The sequence below is a fragment of the Aptenodytes forsteri genome, unplaced genomic scaffold (assembly GCF_000699145.1).
Source record: "Aptenodytes forsteri isolate BGI_AS27 unplaced genomic scaffold, ASM69914v1 Scaffold87, whole genome shotgun sequence".
NCBI classification, from domain to species: Eukaryota; Metazoa; Chordata; class Aves; order Sphenisciformes; family Spheniscidae; genus Aptenodytes; species Aptenodytes forsteri.
Genome location: NW_008796041.1, coordinates 1,449,619 through 1,463,718, shown reverse-complemented (window position 1 = coordinate 1,463,718; position 14,100 = coordinate 1,449,619). Strand labels below are relative to the sequence as shown.

Sequence of the window (14,100 nt, the reverse complement as noted above, 5' to 3'; positions counted from 1 at the left end):
GCAGTGCTCAGTTGCCAACTGAGGTTAAACCACGACACCTGCGTAGATGGTACGAATCACAAAGTGGCTTTAATAACCAGGGATGCCGCTGGCATCCACAAAACACGACCTTTGAACAAGCACGAGGGAGACGTTGACAGCTCCAAGAGGAACAGCTCTATTTCACAACCCTTATCTCATCATAATTAATTCTGAAGCAAGCTATTGTTCCCTGTGACACTTCCGCACAACTCCCAGCTCAGAGAATGCAACCACAGGAGCCTACCGAAGAAAGATGTAAACTAAGCTCTCCCGGGTCAAATTCCTCATAACACATGGTTTGATTACATGGGAAAGATGTCCTGGTCTGCCTATCTCAAGACGTTTTAGCTGTTCAACCAATTTTAGTTCCTGGGTAGATGCTGCCAAATCAACATAAACCCAACTCTGATCATTATACTCAAAATTCGTAAACAGACTAATAGCAAAGCAAACCATTCTCCGACAGCTTCATCCAACTCTGCCATAACACCAATTTCCACACTGGATTCTGCTTTTGAAATGGATTTCGGTTAGCTTGTATAATGCCATGTGCTGAAAAATCTGGAAGGAAAATCTGAAGCCCCACTGCAAGCCTTAGACCACGTTCACCATGTTACTAACACTGTTTTTTCCAATTTACCATAACTTTCTGATGAGCTGAGCGGGTATTTCAGACTCTGCAGGGCTACCACTCCTGTGAATCATCTGTTGAGCATGAAAATCAGCTTTTACCTATTATGTTATTAATTTCACTTCCTTCCTCTCTCCATCGGGCATGCTGTGACCCCCAGCAGTGATCAGCCTGTTTCAGGAGCTCCAAAATGTCTTAAGGATGGTAAAAGTCAGTTTTTAGGGGGTTTTTTTCGCTCTTTCTTCAGATGGTGTAAGACCAACTATTTCAAAGCATGCAATACTGAAAGTAGGTGGAGGGAAGATAAAAACAGGAAGAAAGATAACAGCACAACTCTGAACACTCACCTGCTACATGAGATATGCACAAGGCCCTGTGCCACCACAGTCCCAACCATCCATCCTACCAAGTAAGGCCCTATTAAAGACCTGGTTGCCAAAAACGAGAAGTACCCAATGCTACCAATTTCCTCAGAAAATTCAGGTGCTCGATTTAATCCTGGTCTTCGTTTTACTCACACAGACAGACAGAAGCACAAACCAGGAGAAATCCCTCAGTCAATGAATATTCATGGCTGTAGAAGACAGCAATGTTTCTCTATTACCAATGATACAAACATCATGAAAACGTGAAGAATGGCTGCAGGAGCTGGGACAAAGTTGTCTCCTTTTCCTTCCTTTCCTACCAAGCAGTAGCTTATATGGGACTGAACAGGGTTTACAAGGAGATACGCAATGATCTAGAGCCTGAAAAAAAGTTAAGACCTCCTGTTTTAAAAGCAGCATTTGCAGGTACACAGTCTGTGTATCAGTAAGCACATCTTGGCCATGGAGAAACAAGAGAACTCAGTGTGAACCTGGCAGCTGATGACCCTTTTTATTTTCTACAATTCTACACAGCAAACAAGTGCAAGTATGAACATCCAGCTTCCTTAACTTGTTATCTTGAACAGATTGTGCTCCATCAGAATCAGCAAAGCACCCAGGGCTGCATGCAGCCAAGCCTCCAGAAATACCAAGCAAACCAAATACAAGGGACACATGGGGCAATGCCTTCTCTTCTGCAGATAAATGAGTACAGAAGAAAAAAAAAAAGGATGCTTTACACCCCCTTTCTCTTATTTCCTTTAAACAACCATGGATCAGAGAACAGAATTCAGATTTTATACACATCCTCCTGTAAATAAATGAGAGGCCAATGTGTTCTTATGCAATATCCGTAGTATGAAATAGCTTTCCTTGCCAACTTTCAGGCCTTATCAGTTTGGCAGAACTGTTGGATATACTTGGGACATGTGTTCCAGCTGAAGTATGCCATGGGACACTGATACTTCACTCTGTCCCAATGTGTAAAATATTCTCCCTACCTCTGACACTCCACTAAAGCCGTCCTCTCGATGACAGATATTTGTCCAGTTGCCCTGGTTAAAAAAAGTCCCATCTCCCAACACATCTCTTTGGTAAACTCACTGGGAAAACTAAATTATCAAATTTCTGTTCACTCAGAAAAAAATAATCCCACCAAAAATAACCATGTAAACTTCTGTTAGATAATAATAATTTTGGAAAATGACATAGTAAGAGACTGGCCAGGAGATTTGAGACCCACAACCTAGTTCTGATTCACTCGTGTTTTGCTGAGTGATTCTGGACCTTCTGGGTGTTTCCCCATCTGCAGAATATGCATAAATGAACAGTTTCCTTCACAAATCCCTTGGAGATCAGGGAATGAAAAGAACAGGATAAGAGCTGTGCTATTATTTTTTTGCACTGAACTTTCCTGTTTTCCTTGATCTGAAATATCTTTCATTCACAAGTCATTATGTGATATGACTTGGAGGGGAGCACTGTCTGAGCCTGCCTGCAGGATACAGCCCAAAGGCACAATGTCAGAGATCAGCTTGTAAAAGAAAAAGTAGCTTCTAAGGGGATATAAGTACAACAGAGAGATGTACTTCGTTAACAACAAACACAGTGATACACCCTTGACTTGTAGCTGAGAAAGTCTGCTGGAAATGATCACCATATAACCAGGAAGGTTATATTCAGCGTGGACCTTTTTTCCCCCCATTTTAAAAAATGAACCGCCATGCAGTGCCTCTTCTTATTGGGAACTGGTGGATGCTCAGCACTTCGGAAAAACTGGCCTAAAGTTTTAAATCACCACGTTGGGAAGTGAAGGATGGTCTTGTGGTTGGAAGACTTAACTCAAGCGACCTGGCTCCAAATCCCATTGGGTTGCAGGTTACTCGCAGGACCTCAGCAGTTTACCTTTGGTCTGGCACTGAAAGCTCTTTGGGACACAGCTTCTCCTTTCACAGATATTTACAGCAATGGGCTTTCAATTCATGTGGCTCTCCGTGAACTACTTTAATTTGGCTGAAATTTGCAAGCAATACACACAGACCTATGTGAGCACTAATATTCTTGAGGAAAAATACCTATCTACTATGTTTCCATCGTGTACATCAAAATGCCCAGCACAAATTTCTCTATTTCCATCATCCCTGGAAAGATGAAGAGTAATAGTAAGATACTGAATAATATGATTCATATTCTTGTTATTAAAAATAATTACATATAGGGCTAGCCAAGAAGGGAAATGAGTGCAACTATGAAATTAATCAGTGAAGCTTCTGAAGTAAATGGATAGGTTATTGCAGAACAGCGCTGAAGCAGGCTTAGGAGTACCTTCCACAAACCTTTCTATGAAAAAATGGATAGTTCTCAATAACATTTTATTTTCTAAACATTTTTACTATATACAGAGAAGAAAAACTCACTAGACTTTTAACAAACTTTTCTGAGAAAAATTCATATTAGTTTTCATTTCCAACAAAAACCCACCTAAAAACTGAGGTTTAGAAAACTTTCACTGTTCTTACTACCAAGCGGTTAAAAGACTTTTCCATCCTAAAGGGCTTATGCCACGGGGACAAAATTATCCTTCGTATAACCCCAATAAAATCACTAGATTCACAGATAAATTTGTCTTCACTTTCCTACAATGCTTGTGCTTGCCAAAGAAGTCTGGTTTCCCTAAAGGTTGCTGAACAGCTTCCCCCTGGGACTGCTCTATTTTTACTCGACACAGTCACAAATGCCCATTTCTCCCTCTCTGCATGACACTTCTTCCCCTCGCGTGGCCCAACACGCTGGCTGCCATCACTCATCCCCAGCAGCCTCCCCACATCATTTTCCAACCAGGACACTACAGCAAGGCCGATGAGAAGCACTGCAGAAACGCATAGTGCTAAATTCTTCCCCCTGCACAAGCCCAAGTAAGTAGATTTCCCATTGGGAACCACGCTGGGACACGAGCATGGGCTCCTCTCCTTGACCCCGGGGGGGTGGTGGCTGCTACGAGAGCAGTGCATGCAAGCCCCATCAGCGCCCCGTGGCACGCAAAACGAGCGCCTGTTTTATTGTACATGGCCATGCAGGTTTGATACGGCTGCGGTTATTAGACACCAGCTTGCAGCCTCCTGCTCTTTGCAGCAAACGCCATTTCAGTGACACCCACCTCTGCAGAAGTGTCAGTTCGAGGGGGATCGAAAGCTCAAAGCAGAGAAATGCCAGAGCACAGGGCTCCCGAGTGCAGAGCTGCTCCTTATTATCACACAACCAAACTGCAGCAATTCTAGCCGTCCCTGAGCTTGCTACATCTGTGCAAAGGAGACGAGATTTGCTATTAAAAGTACAGGTCTCCAAGACCACTGCCGGCCACTTAGCACAAAAACTTGTGGCTAGGGCAGACCAGGGCTCTGCTTCCTTCTAGAAAGCCACATCTCAAGGCTGATGATCCCCACATTCGGGGCTCTCACATCTGCCTGCCATGGCAAAGCGCTCGCTGTGGTTTTAGCAGTGTTTTTAGCTCCCATCAGTCTTCCCCTTAAAAGGCATCATTTCCCATCACTGCAATATCTCAGTCCTGAAACAAAATTATAGTAACCCTCATATAAAGGCCCATGTGTGGGCTGGTTTCTTCAATCCTCCTCCCAAAGAAGGAAGTTCAGATGGAGCCAAAAGCACGATCCCAAGCAAAACCCTCACACACCACTAAGCCACACAGTGAAAACACACAGGCTAACTTCAGAGCTGTGTCCACCAAAGGTTGTGACGGTCAAAAGGGAAGCTTTTCCATGGACTCCACACGAGACAGCTATTCAGACCCAATGCAGACATTCAGATAAGCCACAGGGGAACTGAGTCTTGCTTTGAGGTTATTACTGCAAAAGGAGGCATGTCTGCAGCACTGTAGCTGGGTAGCTCATGACCGCTTCAGCCCTTGTGGATGGCCCCATCTGTGGTCTAACAGACAGGCAGATCACAGAGATGAACCTGGTCCTCTGTGTAGTACCAAAGCCTCCAGCAATCGCTCCGCTCTCTGTCCTGATACAGGCACTGCTTTGCTGCGTGGGGCTTTTTGGCTACTCCAGACTCATCTCCCACAGAGTCAACTCCAAGGCTCATTTCTCCAAGAAGATTTGCAGGTTGAAAGTGGTTCCTTGAACAATCCCAGCCCAAGCAGCATCTCTCCTTTGCCCTCTCTCTCCCTGAAGAAGGTAAAGCTGGGACTGCTGCCGATTACTCTACATCCAGCTGAGATTTGGCACAGCAATAAATCTCTGCAGCCATGGAGCTTTCACTGGGCGACAAGATCAAAAAGCCACCATGGGAGTGAGTCAATCTCAAGAATAACACCCGTAGGCTCCCACATCATTCCTAATTTATAATATCTTGCTGGGAGAGACAGAAGAAACAGATAGATGCAAGTGGACAGTTTACAACTGCTAATACTCAGGGGTAGGTTTTGTCCTCCGTAGCAGCTGCAAATGAGGCTATGAGGGATGCCTCATCATTACAAAATAGCAAGACTGGGGCTTAGGTTAAGGCTCAGGAGAGACGGATTTTTCTCCGCACCCTCCTCCTGCGCTGTTGCTTCAGGAAGGAAGGAAAGAAAGCAGAAATTCTCAATTACTCAGTTGAATGTGGAAGAAGCTTTGAAATCCTGAACCTTAAAAGCTCAGAAGTCAAGCAGTGAACAGAAAGAATCCAAACAGTATTTCTCTCCCCAAACTCTTCATTTTAAGTTTCCTGATGAGTTCTCTGTGAACGAAAATTCATTATTTCTTTCCTTTTTTCCTCCTATACAGAGAATCCCTAAAGGAGGAAGGGAGAACTCCAAAGTTTGCACTCATGGACACTTCGCAGTGAAGCTGTACACGCCGAATATGCATGAGAGGAGACATTTTGAGGTGATTCTTACCAAGCATTGAAATCCCTTTTTAAAATAACCCAAAAAGACTCTTTTCTGGAACACTTTCCCTGGACGAGACCCAATTCTTCCAGCATTAGCATGAAAAAAACGCAGACTCTCTCAAAGCTGTCCATGCTGCAAGGCTTTGTAGGGCTGGCATGTATAAATCCACTCTGAAGCTGTGCACTTAAAAATCACCGTTCACCCCAAAACACTTCCTGAACTATAGCACTTCATGCTTAAAGTGCAACACAAACAGAACAACGATGACTAAGTAGCAGAGTAGCAGAGATCCAAGAAACACGGTCTAACCTCTTTTACCACCTGAAATGCCATCTGAACCTACATTCCCTGGCAAAAGCTTTGTCACCTAAGTTCTGCCATTGGGCATGCCTAGAGGAGCCACCACCATGGCTGTCCCAAAACCGAGTCCCCTGACCTGTGCATAAGGCTGTGTGGGATTCACATAAGAGGTGGCCTCGGGATACTTCATATGAGGGGCTGCAGACCATTAGGAATACTCAGATGAAGTATAGGTTCAGATGGAGCAGGCTGCCCAGAGAGGTTGGGCAGTCTCCAGCCTTTAAGACCAAACTGGATCAAGCCCTGAGCAACCTGGTCTGATCTCAGAATCGACCCTGCTGTGAGCAGGAGGTTGGATGAGAGACCTCCTGAGGTCCCTTCCCACCTGTGTTATCCGTGATACTAATATGGAGGTTGGGATTCAGTTCTCAAGTGTAGGTATCTAAAGTTGGGCATCTAGTCTATGCCATGGAAAAAGAGATACTCCACCCTATTTTAAGGAAGGATAGAGGAATTAACCATAGGGGGGTACTTCTGTCTCCCCACTGACCACATAAACACAACTTCCTTAGACAACTAACGAAGATGTCCACAGCAGGGGAGTGAATGCCACCAGACCACTCACACTACCAGTGGAAGACCGATATCCAATTTCCCCAGCTTGAGGGATTCACACCCAAACCTCTCTGGGGGGCTTCCTAATCACCATGAAGGCAGTGCTATGGCAGCAGAACTCTTCATCCCTCTTCCCAAAACTCAGATGCTGAGCATCGGAGACAGAGCCCACCTGGCAATTTGGGAGGAACCAATGCTGGTCCACATCCCTGATCCACAGATTATCTTTTTTTTTTTCGGTTTGACTTGAACCCAGTGACTATCTCATGCAAAATACATAAACAGATTTGCTCTTGCTGCATTATAGCTGGCTCATTATTTATGGGCAGACTTTGCCTTTCCTCACATCAATAACTGCCATTCACATGAGCAGCTCCTTTGAAGGAAGGATTTACATGAGAATCAGCCTAGCAGGGCCAGGAGCCTAAAGAACGCGTCTGCCAGCCCAGGGGCAGTCTCTGCTCAGGTGCTTTGTGAAGTACCACAAGTGCTACAGAAAGAAATGGATAATTGTAATATGTGGCAGCTCCTGGGACACAGGGTGGTGGGGAGGAGGCTGGACACCCGGCTTCTCCATTTGCTTTTGCTATTGAATTACTTTGCGACTTAGCATTCTGTCTATTTAGACCACAAACTCTTTGGGGTGGGGACTGTCTCTTACTATGAAGCTGAAGAAAGAAAGAAAGATAAATAAAGTAGGATTCCAGGATGAAAAATAAAAACAAAGCAAACGATATCCTCAGCAAGGCTCTGCTCAGCTGCTGATGACTGACAGCATCACAAGACGAGTTGGCAAGATAAGAACTCGAGTTTTACTCTTTAAAGTCCCAGATTTCTGTGTCAACAGTATTTCCTAAACAACTGACACTACCGATTCCCCACTGAAACATAACAACTGCAAGCCGAAAATCATCTGCCCGTGCAAATGCTATGGATCTTTTCTTCTCCCTTCCCTCCCCCTTCTCTGTTCAAATATTTGTTCATCAGACTTCAGCACCGAAAGCTGGAAGCATGCCATGCTGCCCTTCTAATATTTTATAGAGTATTGCATTTATTTGCAATTATATTCTCCCAGTAAAAACCATGCTGCTTCAATATATCTTCCTCCAGTGAACTTTTATGTATTCTGGCTAGCTGTTTACTGCAGAATTTTTGTAATAAATTATTCTCACTTGCAGCCTGACCTTTGTGATGTTCATAATACCAAAAAAAATGTATACTCCTTCTGCAGAAGTACCTTCACAGTTTGCTCACCTTTCCTTTCCTCTGTACTGTGCAGCAAACAGATGTCAGTGAGGACAGCTGCTACACAAGCTCCCCAATACAATGATCTAGCATCTTGAATGATGACACCTGAGCCTCGGGTCTGAGGGCAATCTTTTATACTTCTTTACAGAAAACACGCTTCTTTTGTACTGAACACCAACAAGGTATCTACACTGCAAGCCTCAATCCAAAGATGTCTCCTGATCTACCATTAGGTCCATATTAAAGCTTCAGGCTCACTAAAAGGTGTAACTCACAGGAAGTTTAAGATGCTTTTTATAGCCCACCAATCACTGAGGCTCTGTGTACCACTCCATGTACCACCCAGGCTGGGAGACACAAAGCAACCCATTTCCTATCATTTCCAGATAGAAATGGGCAGAGGAGAAGGGGAGAGGAGGGAGGGACAGAGAGCTGGGAGCTCTAGCAGTGAAGATATTTGCATTCTGGGCTCTGAAGATCAAGTATACTGATAGTATGCGCACAGGCCCCTAGATTTGCGCTGAGTTCATTTTTAAAAGGATTCATCTAGGCATCGGTAAATACTGCATTTGCACCAACAAAAGCTATAGGTGGGCAAATGGATGGTAACCACAAGGGCTTGTTTGCCTCAGCCTCAGTAATTCAGCTGGGTCTTTTGGCAAACTGGAGGAGAAGACATGATTTTAAAACTGGCCTGTGGAGCTAAGTTTTCAAAACTGTAATAATTTATTTAACTGTATAATAATAACTAATACTTTCTATGACTGTGTAATAATTTATTTGCGCACCCCCCAGAAAAAAGCATTTTCTTTTAGGCAGCTGGTTGGAGTTGGGAAATGAAACGTGTTTGCTGATCACTGGGCTTTCAGTCAGACCCACAGAAATTACAGAGCACATCAAGACACTGTTGCTGTCTGAGTGTGCCCCCATGAAAAATGCTTTTTCTTCATTGCAAAGTTCAAGAAAATTAGAAGGGTTTGTGTTAAAACCATGCAAAGTGGTGACTGTAATATTTTCATATCCTCTCTCCAATTTCCTTCCTTCAAAGTTTCCCTCGTTTCTGTCTCAAACTTAAATACAGCCAACTTAAAAAAAAAAATCCAAGGCTTTCTAGTACTACTACTTTTCTCCACTTTCAGTGTCCAATTCTTCTTCTTGGACCTTCCTACATGGGAGCTGTCTCTGCCTCTAAAGAAATGCATTGTTAATTGACTCTCTTTGTCCTTAAAATCTTGCCTTGCCAGTAAGAAAAGCCAGTCCCTGGTATGCTACGACAACCGACCGGGATAAAACATATTGCTGAGCTATATGGACTGTATAGGGAATGTATTCCCTGCCCAAGAAGAGACAAAAGGCTGAAGCATGGCTCAAATCATACTACTGACACAAATGTTCTCATTTTGGCTCTTCTAGAGCACTTTCCTATGGGTCTCAAAGCATTTTATAGCAAAAAGATGAGTTTTAGATATAACAGAGGCTTAGAAAATTGAAATCACTTAATAGAGGACATTTAAGATCAATTCTGGGAACAGCATTCAGGGTTTACTAATGCTGCCTTAGATCATACTGCCTTCCAAAAAGCACGGTGACCCCCTCAAAAACAAAATAATAAGTTTAATCATTAAGTTGTTCCACATTCGTTATTTCAGATAAAGGAAATGGCGTTTCTCAGGGAAATCTTGGGGTTAATTTGTTACATGGATCTTCTATGTCATGTTTTCTTTGGCAAACGATCAGTGAGCTCATTAATTTCTATATCTAACTGAGTTTCCGTTTCAAAGTACTATAAAACAGAAACAACCAGATGCTCATGCCAAAAAGTAAACATTAAAGAGAATGATAATATAAATGGTCCCTTTTTAAATTGATTCAGATACAACAGATCACAAAAGGCCATCTTAAAACCAAATGCTCTTAAAATAAAAGATTAAGACCTCCTTACCCTCTGCTTCGAGTAAGTATTTAAGCTAATGAGAGCTAGGAAATCAATGAGTGGATATTGAATTGCTATCTAGCCAGGCTTCAGACAGATTCTGGTAAACAAACACAAGCCTAAAAATAAATGTGTAGAGGAAATTTTTTCAGGAAATTACACATTTATGACGAGAGAGGCGGAAAAAAGGGTGGAAAGAGATACTGTAAAGGTAACTCACATGGAAGAGATCGCAATTAAGATTTTTTCATCTATTGGAAAATCAGCTATGCTTAGATCAGTATCCAGTTTAGTAACTGAGACACATAATTGTCCATGCTGAATCTATGGGCTACATGCCATGCCCTTGGCTCACATCTGCAGAGTCATCTACAGATGCCATTTAAGACACTGGAGAGAGGAACTCAATTCTCAAGAAAAGCCAACGTGGATGCAACTTACTGCAAGAGAAGAGTTCTAAATATTACTAATGCTTCTTACTCTGAGACCTGCTCAAAGTTTCCTTTTGCTTTATTTTACACAACCAGTGGTTCCACAGGAAAAAATCTAGCTTTTGTAACAATACCTACTATCACTATTCTCAGTTTTGCAAAATTTTTACTAAACTGAGAGTTTAGACACCCCAGAATTGTGCCACACATTCATAACCTCCCTAGTGCCATAGTAAAGTGCTGTTCTCCTGGGTTTGTGGCCATATATCTCCAACAGAGCAAAACAGTGACTGGTGGTGTTTCCAGATACTGTCATATGCAATGCTCATCCATGCATTTTTGGTACGTACAAAGACACACGACAGAATTTGTCTCATGATCCCTCTGGCAAATAGCAGCCACCTTCTTCCCCTCCAAACTGCAGGGTATGTAGGAGGTTTACTGCTCCCAGCCCTGTTTCTTTGCCCAGCTTTGTATACATCTCAATGGCAACATGATGACATTGCCAAAAAGAGCTAAGCCAAAGCATGAACCTTTTAATTTCATTTGGAAAGAGGTGAGATCTGGTAACTTGCAGCAACAAATTCCATGCTTTTAATTCACATCCTGGGAAAATCCTATACGTAGTGGTCGTGATCTCCGGGAAAGATTTTTTTTTTTGCAGCAGACACATTTTTTGGAAAGAGGTGAGATCTGGTAACTTGCAGCAACAAATTCCATGCTTTTAATTCACATCCTGGGAAAATCCTATATGTAGTGGTCGTGATCTCTGGGAAAGTTTTTTTTTTGCAGCAGACGCGGGGCATGAACTAGATGGTGCATTCGACGGGGAGGCAGTGCAAAGGGTAGAAGCAGAGGCAAAATGTTCGCAGGCTCACATTGCTAAGTAGGAAACCTGCTGGTCAGTATTGCTAGTGCACACAAAATTAGGTCCTTTTTCAGTGAAAATCATGCAAAGAGGTGTCCTAAAGCTGCTAAATGACTTGTTATTGTGAATTTGCCAGAGGCTCCCAAACTGCAGCCATAGTTTACAGCAGAGAGTACCAAGCTTTGTGCCAAGCTTTCCACCTCTGACACTACTGAGTGCACGTGACTCAGTTCACCATATGCACAACCAAGTACACAACCATGAACTACACACATCTATCCTGGCACTGGTGCCAGGGAACAGGAAAGAACCATCAGACTATTTTTTTTCCAGCAACCGAAGGGGAGCTGCACTAGGAGTGGCCCCAATTCCCACACCAACCCTTCAGAAGGCACCAGCCAGGGTAGCACAGCCTCTTCTGTGCCCTTCATCTTCTCCTCCGAACAGAAGTAACTTCTTGTCTATGCTTTATTTGATGGCAGAGATCAGCTTCTGCCTCCAAACTCCTTGACTGCTGCCAGACTTGCAGCTCTGGTCTTTAATAAACTACTATTCTGCAGACAATTTCAGAGAATCAGATAGAGAACGAAGAGGCAAAGCAACAATAAAAATGCAGATGGAGAAAACATTATAATGAATAATATTAGATTGGCCCTAAATTCAGAATTGGTGTCTCCTCAGCCTATAAAAAGTCCATTACTATGTGCTGCTTTCTGAGATGTGCGGCATGCAGTGTAACCCTTTCCATGTCAAGATAAACAAAGCAATAGGCTTCAGAAAACATCTGCTTTAAATCCAAGCATTTCCACAAAGTATATTTTCTTGAAAGTTGAAAAAGAGTATTCTTATGCTTTCAAGATATCTATATGCTGTTACAGACAAGTTACATAGGCCTTTAAGTACTAGCAGGGGATAAAGTTTTCTTTCAAATAAAAAGGGTGACCCTGTGTAAGCAGACATTTATTTTGCTCATGTGTGAGAAGGGCAGATGATTACACCATGCCTAAATGTAGAGTAATGTAATTTAGAAAAGGAAATCAAGTGGTTTTACAAGGAGATGGAAGTCGATTAATTTAGAAGTTCCTCAACTGTCCTAGTAACCACGCAGATAGATACTGGAAATGCAATAAGCTGATGCTGTCATTGCAAAGTTTTACTTCCAGCTTTGCTTTTTCACAGAACTATATGCAATTTAATCGTACAAGCCCAAATATACCCTTCATTGCACCATTTCCCAAAAAGGTATCAGAGCAATTGTGAGAGACAACCAGGATAAGACACCAACAAATACAAAACTAACTTATACCTTGGCTGACAGTCCCATGGAGGATCAACCTTCCAGGCATCCCTACAGCTGGAGCATTTACCCAGGGCAGGACATGGAGCAGCTCACACGGTTGCTGCCAGAAACCGTGATCTGATACAGAGGTGGCTGCAGTCACCCAAAGGGCGAGGGTGAAGCATCAGCTAGGCACAGTATTGCCTAAAAAAACTGTCAGGAAAATTAAATGGAAGGGATTAAAGAGAAAGAAAAAAGAGAGCAGGATAAATTGTTTGCAGGACACAAGCCCAGTTTTGTTGCCTGATTTTTGTTTTGGCAGCTGCACGTCCCAGGGATGCCTATTTAGGGACAGATTTTACTTAAAGTTTCCACAATGTTGTGTATAGAAAAAACGGGAACAAAAACATGTTTCATGGACCTGTACTTATTTAGAAACCCAGAGGAAATGAGCCACTTGTGCAGCTCCCAAACTCCTGTTGTTTGGGTTTGATTTCGTTTTAAGATTGGACTCATCATTTGATTCTTTTAACTAAAGAAACACAATAAACACAATTTCGCTTTCTTTTTTTCAAGCAAGCAATAAAAACAAATGGCAAAACTATAAAACATTGAAAATGTAAGCAAAGAGATTTTTAGTCCAGGAGGAGATAGCTACGGGTGAAAGCCACACCACACGGGCTGTATCCCACCCTTATCCCTCCACGTGCCTAAGCCAGACGAGCAATGCTAGGGAAGCACTCTTCATTGGGTGCGCAGCAGCCACCGCCATTTACTGGTCGCACCCAGTTCCCGTTGTGGGGACATCTCCCTCATCGAGTCTGTCTCACTGCCTCGTATCCTCAGCTTCCTCGCTGGGACTGTCAGGGACAGTGCCAGCCATGGGTGGGTGACAGTGTCTGATGAGAAGGGCACTGAGGCCATGCAGCAAACATCTTTTAGACATGCTCGGAAGTTGCCATCCCTACTAAATGGATGTGCCACCCACTTCAAGACCTGTAGCTACTGGGGTCAAGGACAGCCAAGGAAAGCCACACTTCTCCCCAGCCAGCCCAGTCCCCATGAAAATGTTCACCAACCTGCCAAGGCCATACTCTTGTACTGCAGTTATACTCCTGGTCTTCCCCTCCACACTGTCTATTTACACTTCTGGTCCCTCACCAGGCTGACCCTAAAGTCCCTTCTCTGGGGACACCAACCCCAACAGCTACCGGGCTATGATGAGTCACCAAACCACAAACAACCTCCACAAACTTAAAAATATCACAACTAGTGACTTAAACCCAGATCATTATAGAATCATAGAATGGTTTGGGTTGGAAGGAACCTTAAAGATCACCTAGTTCCAACCCCCCTGCCATGGGCAGGGACACCTTCCACTAGACCACGTTGCTCAAAGCCCCATCCAACCTGGCCTTGAACACTTCCATGGATGGCGCATCCACAGCTTCTCTGGGCAACCTGTTCCAGAGCCTCACCACCCTCCTAGTGAAGACTTTCTTCCTTACACCT

General features: G+C 43.4%; 1 protein-coding gene across 1 annotated transcript in view; it reads right to left on the bottom strand.

Moving 5' to 3' along the window:
* Positions 1 to 14,100, bottom strand: part of CAMK1D (calcium/calmodulin dependent protein kinase ID) — a 178,760-nt gene that overhangs the window by 163,696 nt on the left and 964 nt on the right. The gene's annotated exons all lie outside the window — the stretch shown is intronic.